Source organism: Centruroides vittatus, unplaced genomic scaffold (genome assembly GCF_030686945.1).
Source record: "Centruroides vittatus isolate TY-2023 unplaced genomic scaffold, ASM3068694v2 contig_559, whole genome shotgun sequence".
Lineage (NCBI taxonomy): Eukaryota > Metazoa > Arthropoda > Arachnida > Scorpiones > Buthidae > Centruroides > Centruroides vittatus.
The window spans coordinates 1558492-1571121 of NW_027122332.1; the positions used below are offsets into that span (position 1 = coordinate 1558492).

Here is a 12630-nt window from a genome sequence, read left to right on the forward strand (position 1 = left end):
CAAAACTTACCACGTGACTTTTGGCAAAATTAAGGGTTATTTTGGAATCTGTCGAGATCTGGACGTGGTAAAGGATTAATTTTCAAGCATCCATTACTTTCTATGTAATTTAATGCACGGTACCCTTAATTGCATAGTGAACCCGTGTAAATAAAAATTTTTTTTTTTTTTTCTGCTGCTAAACGCACCACGTAAAAAACAAATTGACTTAATGCGGACTTGTGCTAATACAAGTCCGCATTAAGTGCGGGCTAATACTGTACTTCAATTTAAAGAACAGTACATTATATTGCAAAATGGCTGTCAAAGTGCACCACGTGCGCCATAACTTGCAATTGCCTGAAGTTGTCGTAAATCGTGCCGGCAAAACGAATCACGTAACAAAGTAGACACGTTGTACAGTATTTGTGGGATTCCATTTTACCGATTACCCCGCAACGGTCCTGGAAAGTAGCAATTCAAACCATCTTTCCAACTTCTATAGTTTTTGCGCGAGAAGTTTTCGGTTTTTTTTCAAAATTTCGAAAGAAGCACTCGGTACCTTTTACAACTAGGCTCCGTGTATGAACTGCATAAACGACATGAACTATATAGTTCAATTTTTACGTTAGTAGCAATTTAATTATGCTTCATCTAGTTCAATACTTCAATATAATTCACATAGTTCATTTCTTTTATGTGAACTATGTGAACTAAACGGAGTATTGAACTATATGAACTATGATATAATTTTATTTTCGTAATAAAAAGCAAATAAAGTAATATATTAATGTATAAAAGACTATTCTTCCAGTTTGTAGAATTAAAAAATTAATTAAGTAATTGTCGTTTAACCAGAAATCTGAAAAAATTTGAATTCTTATTTGAAAAAACGCTTATTTATTGGTGAATTTTTCATAAAATTTTTGAAATTTTGTAATGTTTTTCAATCTATGAACAGTTGCAAGTAAGTTTAGTAAAGGTTAAAGTTTGGTTTTATTAAACTCACAAAAATTAAGGCATCAGTGTACATCTCTGAGGGATCCGGAATCGAATCCGGGCAAACAACCCCAGAAATTTTTCGAGAGGGTGGTCTTTCCCGGATAATTCGGACTCATCTCTTACCAAAGGCTGTTCCCATTGTGGGCTTGGCCGAATCTATGCTGGGTATGGAAAATGGCCCTCTTAGCGCCCGCGTGATAATTGGAAAATGCAAAGTAACTTTGAAATAAGGCAATAAACTAACGAATAATCATCCAAACGCACACTTCCCGTTTGGCTGATCACTCGTAGATACGTGAAGAAAACCGGGAAACTTCGCGTGCCAGACTTTTGGCAAGGTGCGAACCCGCGACTCAATTACCAGTGTTCAGTGGTTTTATCCACTTGGCCAAAAATGCAAATTGACAAATTGCAAAACGAAACTAATGAGATACTAATTGATAAAATTGAATAATTTTTGAATTTCAAAACATAATATAAATGTCATTAATTATGCGACTTTAATTATACGTGTCATAGTTTTAATTTTCATTTTAAAATTTATTTTGTTTCCATTTTAAAACAATTAATTATGTCATTTTTAGTCAACTTTCTTACTAATAAAACACTTAATTTAATTTTAATTTGTATTCTATGGATTCTCATCACCAAGAATGATGTTAATAGAAATAAAATTTACCGAAATTTTTAAACAAAATCAATAATATTTTGTTTAAAATTATATTTTGAATAATCTGAAACGAACCGAAATTATGGGCGCCTAGCCTGGTAAATTCCAGGCACATGACATCAACATGAAGTTTTGCATATTCTAAATGAAATTTAGTACAACCGGATGGCCGAGAAATTAAGGTAAAGCCTCCCGTTCTGGAGGACCCGGGATCGAATCCTGACTGGTCAAAACATTCAGAATTTTTCGGAGATTGTTCATTCGGTTATGTCGGAGCTCGTCCTTCAACACCCTGCCGCCCCATTTTGGGCCTGGCCAAACCAATAATAGGTTTGCTAAAAGGATCCTCTTAATGTCTCTTAATGTCCACGGGTGAAAGAGTTAAAAAAGTATCCATTTCCGGGTTTTGTTCACATCTCTAACACCTAAATAAGACCCAATTTCCCATAGAGTTTCCGGAATTTCATTACGTGTCAAATGCTTAAATATGGACCAGTTTTCCATAGAAAATCCTCCTGGGAAGCATCCCTTGTTGACAGACCGCCCATGTGCTGCTTTGCCTTATTCCATCGATCTAACCTTATTGTTCCTGTACAGAATGTTTTAAGTACAGAATGATGCCATTCTCGGATCTTGATGATCAGAGAATGGCATCATTCTATTTCTTTATGAGCAGAACCAGAAGCTTTTAAGCATTTGTCTTCAAGGACAACAAACAAATCTTAAATATAATCGAGATGAGGTGATAATAATAATAAGCGCAGAGCCAAAACGGTTAGAAGTTGAAAGTTGAAATTTGGTACACAGTTAGTGTAGGTCACGAGAATGCACACCAAGAAAAAATTTTCGAAACTCCCCTCGGTGGAGAGGGTAAAGATTAAGGATAACCCTGAAGAACTCGGCTTCTACTGTACGATTTTAGATGCGTTTTTGCGGGAAATCGAACATATTTTTAAACCTATCTAAATATTCTATAATTAGTCTCGAAAGAAGGGTGACCTAATTCTTGCAACCGGTGAAAACGGGTAAGATCGGCTATAATCTACTAATTTTAATTTTTGCTATCGTTTCTTTCTGCCCGAGCAACGTCGGTTCATCTGCTAGTATTTCAATATTTCTGGTTCTGTTCACAGAGAAATTAAATCAATTGAAGAATTCAATTGGAAATTGTAATTTAAACTGAATATTGCAAAAGTATTTACATAAATCTAATGCTCTTCTACATTTTTAACGGCCGATTACATTAAGTTCTTAATAACACTCCGTATTTACTTGTAGCTTATGGTAATGTAAAAGACTCATTGCCATTCAATCAGTGCTGGAATATCCACTAAGTATGGAGGCACTTGCCTAAGGATCAATCTGAAAGTTTCCGAAATTGGGGAAAAAATAAAACGAGTTTTACAATTGCATTTGTACATCATAATTTATCAGTAGTTCTATAGTTACAATTATACATTATTAGTTAAGGATGTAAATTTATGTAGAGGGCTTCCGATCTTGTGTTTAGGGCTCCGGAAATTCTTCATACTCCACTGCATTCAATATTCCAAAAAATTAATGTACAAGCTTTTTATCTTATTTGTTATTTGTGTATTTTGTATGATTTTCGATAAGTCATTGGAATATAAAAAAGAAGAATACATAAGAATATACAGTACATATTTAGAATACTGAATATATGTGTAAATATATGTATATACAGTACATATTTTTAAAATTCTTTTCGCCCGATGGGTAGTAAGAGTGCCTTTTTTCATAACCATCAGGGTTCAGGCAGGCCCCGAATGATGATGGGTATGCAAAAATGAGTGGTGAGGGATGGGATCCGATGGTCCATTAAAAATTTCTGAAGATTTTCGATTCCAAATCCTCCAGAGATGGCACCTATAATGCCTGTTTGGTCTTTGGTGATTCACTTTTATTAATTTTACGTTTACCTTCATTACCACGTGTTTGCGATGGTGGTTTGAGATTTTTGTTTCTTTTTTAAATTCGTGAGAAATTATATAAACTAACGAGAAATGTTTAAATAATATATTTAATTATTATAAATCAACCAGTTACCTTAGACGGTGCTGTATTCTGTAATTAGTCCATGTGGTTTAGGAGTGGAGTTGTATTGTTCTCAGTTGCATCGATTGATACAGAGCAAAATGCTTGACTTTCTCCACATATCAGAATTTTTCTAATTTCTGTCTAAAAGCTGGGGTGTAATTTCAAGTGTTTAGGACTGTTCGAAGTGAGTGAACAACTTCGAACTTGCAGCTATAAACTTTGAATTATACAGCATATACTGTATACAGGGTCTATCAGGAGGAATCTAAAGTAAATATTTCGAGAGATGAATGAATTTGAAAAAGTCAACGACGTCAATTTATTAACATTAACAAAAATACAGTAGTATGACTGTTACACAGTTTGACATTTACAGTGTTATTTTCTAGCTATGGTTGCGCTTATAGTTCGTTGCACCTGATGATCCATAGCAGGATAAATGGTAGCATCACAGAATGTTCTCGGCATCGATATATTTTTAAGCACGGCATAGTAAATTGTGTGTATTACTATTTCGTGTAAATTGTATACACTTCAATCACGGGAATGTACCTTCACCCTTCGTGTTATGCAAAAGAGAATCTGTAAAAAGGATCAAAATATGTCTACTGATCTTTGTGCATTTTTCTCAGTAACTGGATACGAGCTATCATGGACTTTTTAACTCCTCTTGTGAGGAATCGCCTCCAAAAATCTTTCCTTCTGATATACCACGTTTAGAAATTATTTGGATCTATATATATCCAGTAAAATTTCGTTTTACTAATTGATTTACAAAAACTCGTCAAGCGAGCCGTTCTACTGTTTTTCTTATAAACTCAATGTCAAAAATTCGGATTATGTTCTTTGAAATTTTAGCTACAGTATAAAAACATGAAACAAGGATAGCAAATAAGAAAATACATTTTATACCTATCGTGAAATTCTTACCTAGTTCCTCAAAATTAAAAGACTCACCAGTGGTCGAATGAATAAAACCACTGAACACTGGTCACGGATTGCACCTGACTAACGTGGAGTTTTCCGGGTCTTCTTTACATGTCTAATACTTAAATAGTGACCAGTTTCCAGTAAGAGTCCTCCCTGGCAGATTGCCTACGTGTTGCTCTGCCTTATAATCAATCAAAATGAAAAAATTTGTAAAGTTTCCCTAATTGAACTTTTAATTTTTAATTTTACGTACTGAATATTATTGAAATTGAGTCTATATTACACTTAATACACTATTACAGTAATAATAATTTATTATTAAAATTTGTATTCTTAATAAGTGGATTCAGCAACATTTAAAAACCAGAGAAGAGCACTTGTTTTTATCTTCTGATTTTTTTCTAAAGTTTCTCCAAATTATTAGAATTATTATAAGAGGCAAAGCTTTTGTATCATTCAGCGATTTATTTTATTTTAACCATGGTTTAGTAACTCAATTTGCTTAAGAAATTCCCTAAACTTTGCCTAGTTTAAGAGAAATAGAGTTTAATTTCATAAATTTTATTACACCATTTAAATGATTTGGTGTATTTGGACAATTTCATTAAAATTCACCATTAAAAGTAAAATAACCTGCATTTTGTTTTGTTGACATCACGTAAAACGACGCTCTAAATGCAAAATCATCAACTCTCGTTAAGATTCCAGACACAATAAACTTTCTGGTGCAGAACGACTGTTTAAAGATTCCAAGTGCAACGACATTGTGGATAAACTGTTACGAGATGCGACAAAGATTTCTATGCAGAGCAGCTAATTACTTAAAGATTCTAAGTGTAGCCGCATTACAAATACAGAATCACTAACTGTTACAAGATGCAACAGAAGTTTCTGGTGCAAAATAACTGATAGTTTAGAGATTCCAAGTGCAATGACACAATTAATTATAACGAGATGTAGATTTCTACTCGGAGGAGCTAATTAAATATTTAAAGATTTCAAATGTAGAGACGTTCCAGATACAGAATCATTGTTTTAAGATGCAACAGAACTTCCCGAAGCAGAGTAATTGTTTAAAAATTTAGGTTGTAGCACTGAATCAAAACGCAGAATCACTAATTTGTAACAGTTTCATATTTGGATCTTGTGGGGTTGTAGGATTGCATCAATGAAATACATGGGCGATCTACTAAAGGTGGACTTTCTATGGGTTTATTTAAGGTTTGATGGGATACGGCATTGCGATAATTGGGCGATCTGCCACAGGAGAAGACTTTTATGGTTTGGTTTTAAGTTTAATTGGTGTACTGCTCGCGACACAATAGCAGTCTACCGGTGGGAAATGCCTCCCAGAAGGACTTTTGTAGGGAACTGGTCCCTATTTAGGTGTTAGATACGCGAAGAAAACCATACGTGGCCATCTCGTTGATGAGGCATGAACCCACGATCGAGTGTCAATGATATTATTCACTCGGCCACTGGTGGGCACATATATGGATCTTGTCAATGTTATAAAGTTAGAACTGATGGACGATGCCGTTAAGGCATCAGTGTACTACTCTGGGGGACTCAGAATCGAATCCGAGCAAACGCCCCAGGAATATTTGGGTACTGTCTTTTTCGGACATGCTTGAACCTACAATGTGTATGGAATAAAAAGTCCTCTTAGTCTACGGAGCAGAAAAAATTTTTTTAAAAAAGTTAGAATTTCTTCAGAAAATAATTTATATAAGAACATTAACAAACTGTTTCAAACGTTGAAAGCTTATCATTATGTCAGCTTTCGATTGATGTAATCCTATATATTTCCGAAACAATTAATTATATATTAAGTGTAATTTAATTTATAATTAATTCAGTTTAAGGAAATATGAAATTTAATTTGAAAAATCAATATTGCCGAATGCGACCAGTTTATAGAAATGTTTCTCAACTTTTGAACTGTGAAATGTCTTTCCAATTTACTTAATTTCTGTTATGAAAAAGAAGAAAATATTAATTTGTAGTCCCATTTCGATTAATATATAATCCTCTTAACTAAAATTAATATCCGGATTAATTAAAATTCAAAATAATTTACTTTTTTAAATTTAATTTTAATTAAATTAATTTTGATTTTCACTGTCGTTCGTCCGTCCTTTGTTAACCTCGAGAATGGAGTTAAACGAATGAAAATCGAGACCGTATATGGAAAGCTCAGGGGCCGGAAGCTCCATTAACTGTATACAAACTTCCGGTTTAGACCGGAAGTCACGTGATTTTAATTCAAAAATTTTTCATTATCTTGAAAACGGAGTTAGATAGATGAAAATCGAGACCAGATATTTTTTATTTTAATTGCAGTCCCAAATTTCGATTTTTAACATTTATTTTAAAGCACTATTGTATAATATTATCTTATTAATTTTTTTCTCTATTCTGCTTGAAAAATAATTATATTATTGAAAGAAATGCATAATTTTAAAATTAATTTTACAAAATTCCTGGATGATAATCCAATAAACGTCACAAAAGTTTCTGTAGAAGCGTATCGTTCTTTCACCAGTTGAGTCCGGATTCGATTTTCATACAGAACGAATTTGTATACTATTTAGATGGTTCCTTTTTAGTATTTTAAGTGCAAAACATTAAAAATTAAGATGTAATATCTTGATTAATTAGTTTCAACTCAAGATATAATTAATAGTAAATAAATAAAAACTGATGAGTATGGAGGTTAGACAGCTTTCAGAGTTATTTATCAATTTAAAAAAAAAGACCCACCATTAGACGAGTGGATAAAACCACTGAATACTTGTCGCAGGTTTGTTCCTCATCAATGTGCTCGCCACGTAAAGTTTTCTGGGTTTACTCCACGTGCCTAGTACCTGAATAGGAACCAGTTTCCATCTCAACTCCTCTCAGATGGCATCCTCCTTTGGCCGATGGCCCGTGTGTTGAGTTACCGTATCCTATCGAACCACAAAAAACAAATTTAAAAATAATGTATGGTTGCCCAACCGTTGAAAAGAATAAATTACTACCTTCTTCAACTACTCCATTGCTTACAAACTTGTAAGTTGTGAATTTTGTAAACGAAAAAGTGTTCTAAACTCAATTTACGACCTGTATTTAAAATATAAACTTAGAATACACAGAACAGAACACAGTATTCGTAATTTATAGCATTATTATACAGGAGGGAAAAACTTTATCTGTACCAATTTTTATATTATTAATGATTGTTTTTATATAATTATAATTTTGAATTGAATTAAAGCAACCATTAAGAATAACTAGAGATAAAATGAATTGGATCTGTTATCATTATGGCCGAGATTTGTCATGTGTACTTTTTGGCAATCTTTCACGAAACGTAGAAACTGTGTAAACTTTGGTACAAATTGATAATCGTAATGTATGAAATATGTTGAGATTGATAAGAATTATTTGTAATTACAAAAAAAAAATTAAACTAAGAATAAAACACCAATTTAATTGAAACGAAATTGATTTGGATTTGTAGATAAGATATTGATCCTTAAGTCAACCACCTAAAACCACTAAACACTGGTTGCGGGTTCTTGAAGACACGAACCCGCAACCGGGTATACACGTGAAGAAAACCCGGAAAACTATGTACATTTCCGGTTTATTTCGCATTTTTAACATCTAAATAGGGCCGAATTTTCTACAGAAATTCCTCGAAAAAGGCACCCCTCATGGCAGATTGTTCACGTGTTGCGTTGCCACATTCCATCAAACTAACCAAACATTTACTATTTCCATTTTAAAATTCACTATTTTAAAAATAAAGTCGTCTTGAATTCTAGCTCGTGGTACGGTTTTTTTTTTTGGTTTTGAAAGAATTTCATAATATTTTAAGATGCAGCTTCTTACCAGAAAGGTGCTACAAGAAGACATTTTAAAATTTATTATTATTTGGCGAAGAAAAGCGTAAGTTACATTCTAATTTATGTTCACAACAAGTCTAAATGTAGCCCCGAGTTCATTGCTACGAGAAACACGCCATTTCTTTAGAGCTATTCAATTTGATTTATTGTACTGTAGACAATATAAAGACACTCATTTCTCTTTTCACTTATCACTAACAATGCATTTCTGTTTCTGTTAACACGATACAGTCAGGGTTTTGTTCTATTTCTCCACTGAACTGTAATTTGTGTTAACATTTGAGATGATGATTTACCAGCGAAAAAATACATTTTCCCAATAATTAAATGAAAAACTTCAGTGTTTTTGTCCCTTTTGAGAGGTTTTTTTTAAATTTATATTTCGATGTTCTCTTAGTATATATTCAACAAATGATTCGTGTTGATATGAATTTCTTCTAGTAATCGATTCAGTTGCCATACTTTTTACGATTTTTTCAAGAAATTTAGTAAGTATTTTGTATAATTTTTTGAATTTTCCTCTATTAACAGATGAATTATTATTATTTTTCGGTTAATGTTACCTATGGTTCCAAAATGGCGGCTCGTCTGATTCCAGCAAGGAAACAGTGGGGACGCACGTTCTAACCTAACCTAACCTATTCTAATAATTTTGTTGGTAATAATTATGGTAATTTATTAGAATATGTTAGGTTAGGTTAGAACGTGCGTCCCCACTGTTTCCCTTCTATTTGCTGGAATCGGAGACCAGCCGCCATCTTGGAACCATAGGTAACATTAACTTATTTTTTATATGTTTATTACAACATGCTCCATAGTAATTGTATAATTTCCAAGTTTAAATGCAATATAGTCGAGTCAAAGTGTATATACAATCCTATAGTATAAGTACATCAATAATACCCTCATTTTATCAGAAAGAATTTCGTACTTCTTTTTAATTTGTGTACCCTGTATATAGATATAGTCCCATGTATTCAAATTGTCTATATACAGGGTACGGTACTCTGCACATAGTCAATTTGCATACCCTGTACCTAGATATAGCCTGAAAGTAAGCTAACTGAGATTTTCGTAAATTTGTCTACGGTATTAAGCCATTCTGGGAAGTTAATGCCTAAATTATGTTGCGCCACGCCAGATACAGGCACGTATATAGGCTGAACGTATTGTATATACATATAATTATAAATATTTAAAATCTTTGAACGCTTATTAACATTTATTTTTATACAAGTAACTGACATTTCTCATTGGAAAAATTTATTCTAATATCGCGTTAATGCTATATATAAATTTTTATTTATGATTTTATTTATTAAATTTATGCACGTGGGCGATCTACCAATAGGTGATGCCTCAGGAGTACTTTCTATCAGAAACTGGCCCCTATTAGGTATCACGTGAAGAAAACCCGGAAAACTCCACGCGGTCAGTCCGTTGATGGGGTATGAACCCACGACCAGTGTTGGCGGTTGTATGCACTCGGCCACTGATGGACACGCTAAGAGGACTTTTTCCAAGCACAGAGGAATGATGAAGAAGCGGGCTCACTCCGAAAATTTTGTGGGGTTTCACCCATCTAGATTCGATCCTGATTCCCCAGAGTGATGCTCTGACTCCTTAACCACCTCAGGTATCCCTCCTGCGGTGGCTTAGATATTAGATATAGAAGAAATATAGCAGACGGAAACATCAAAGTTTGCTAAGCAATAATTTATCCGTTGAATTACATCTCATTTTATGGACACGGATATTTTTTTATGTTTTTATTAATCTAACCTTCGAGTTGTTTGAAATAAAAATAAAGTTTGATGTTGTGTAATTCTCGAATGATTTCCTTTCATGCCCTATTTTTCAATTTTCAAAATGTTTATGCCTTAAAATATTTAATTTTTTTTCTTTTCTTACATATTTATGGATTTTCTAGTTTCTCCAGAGATAAATATAACCTTATACAGCCATTATTTTTTCACATAAAAAATTTATTTTCTTTATTCAATCCAACTACAAAAATGCTCGTTTCTTTGAATAAATCGTTTTCTTTATCATTCTTTTGTGATTTTACTCGTAATTTAACTGATTTATTGATTGATTAACACGAGGAAGCAAGTGTGGTATTTGAATGATGGGTCTGACCCGCAATGGGGTCGATCAGCATTAGTCCTTACCTATAATGCAATTTAGATTGATGTGATAACTTATGGAAGATTTGCCAAGAGGATAAATATCTATGGGAAAGTGGTTCCTATTTAGGTGAAGAAAACTAGGAAAACTCCACCTTACCTCGTTGGTCAGGCGCGAACCCACGACCAGTGTTCGGTGGCTTTATCGACTCGGCCATTGGTGGCTTTACCAATACTAACCATGATAAATTATGAGGTTCTGAATAGAATTTATGTATAATTTGAATGTTTTATATTTGGAATATGATGAACAAAACGTAACAGTTACGATTAAACTTTCTGCTAAGTTAGACATCGCTTTTCATTACCTGTTTCATGTAAAAATAGAAAAAATTTTATTAAAAATTTATTACAGTCCCTTATAAATGTAACTCATTATCATTACTTGACACACAAAGTGCAGTTTTATGAAAAGTTATTCTCTGTATTACTAATTGTGTGCATTGATGATGCTAGAATGCTTTATAATATTTTAAAAAAACAAAGACTGATTCATATATTATTTTTTACACCCAAAGTCGTTCTTTCTGTCAGGAAATCATCATTAAAAATAAAAAGGAAAATTAAAAGAAAGTTGTATAAATTTGGACGAAAGGTTTTGTGCCTATTCTAAGAAAGTATCCTGACTTTTTTTTTTTAGAAACTTTTACTAAATGAAGCTTTGCAAATGGTTGTGTATGAAACTGTACCGCTTCCTTAGCAGAAAAGTGTGCTAAAATAGAATATCTTCACCTAATTTTCTTTAAAATATTTGTTATCATCTTCTTTTGTGGTAGGCTACTACTATCTTCTGAAGAAAATAGCACAATATGTTATATAATATGGTATATGTTAAAGGATTGGCTCGGATTTGTCGGAAAACGCAAAGCAACACATGAACAATCTACCAAATGAGGCCAAGAACACTTTCTATAAGAAACAGGCTCCTATTTGTGTGTTAGACATGTGAAGAAACCTGGAAAATTCCACGTGGTGTTTTGGTTAGAAGCGAACACACGATCAATTCATCTCCAAGAAGCCAGACATGAAAATTTCACTGAAAAATGTACCATTTTTTTTATGCATCATCGACGATTTTAAGAAATTTCAACCGAATGAATTATTGTTACCTTCAGATTTATACAAGAAATTTATGAAATTGTCTCGCATAGTCCTTAGAAAATTTAATTCATACGTTATTTTCTGTAAAATTACAGAAACGTATCTGTCACGAGCATGGTAATAATCGGTTTGATCATCGCATATCTTACTCCTGTAATATTTTAACTCGGAAGGATTTCGATTTTCTGTCAAAGAAAAAAGTTTTTTACATTGAGATAATTTTTGAAATGATAATATTCTGTGTAAGAGGCTTAAACAGAAAAAAATATTCGAAGAATTCTTCTTTATTCGTAAATTATCACTTTATAAAACCCTCTCGCGTTGACAGAAAATCGAAACCTTCTCCTTGTTAAAATATTTTCTCGACTATAATCTATCTTCTTAGATTTAAAGCATAAATTTAAAAATTATTTGATTGCAATTCGATATTCTCTTAATATTTTTAAGAATAATTGAGTAATTTTGGGAAATTTTAAAAGAATTTTAGCACAGGATGATGAAATTTCAATAAAAAAAAGGGGTTTTCTGTAACAGCAAAATAGGTTTATTTTTACAATTTCCTGATCCGTAGACGTGTGCTTCACGTGTCAGGTGGGCAATTCGGCACTGTATCTCATTGCTTTCAAGCAATTTTACTGTTTAAGAAATTTATTTACGATATGGAAGTCACATGATTTAAATTCAAAATTTTTCTCCAGAACGAAGTTGGCTCGAGGACCGCACGACTCCGTTATGAGAAAAGTATGATGTACGGTACAGGGGCAGGGGCAGGGGCAAAGACACTACTAATTTGAAATCGAGAGCATATATT

General features: G+C 32.9%; 1 protein-coding gene and 1 long non-coding RNA gene across 4 annotated transcripts in view; one reads left to right on the forward strand and one right to left on the reverse strand.

The window, feature by feature from the left end:
* LOC136978883 (uncharacterized) overlaps positions 1-12630 on the forward strand; it is an 81295-nt gene that overhangs the window by 10168 nt on the left and 58497 nt on the right. The window lies entirely within an intron of this gene.
* The window catches only part of LOC136978886 (uncharacterized), a 79280-nt gene continuing 74188 nt past the window's right edge, over positions 7539-12630 (reverse strand). For both annotated transcript variants that reach the window (XR_010881299.1, XR_010881300.1), the window contains one exon: positions 7539-7590. This is a non-coding gene — a long non-coding RNA (uncharacterized lncRNA). The remainder of the gene's footprint in view (positions 7591-12630) is intronic.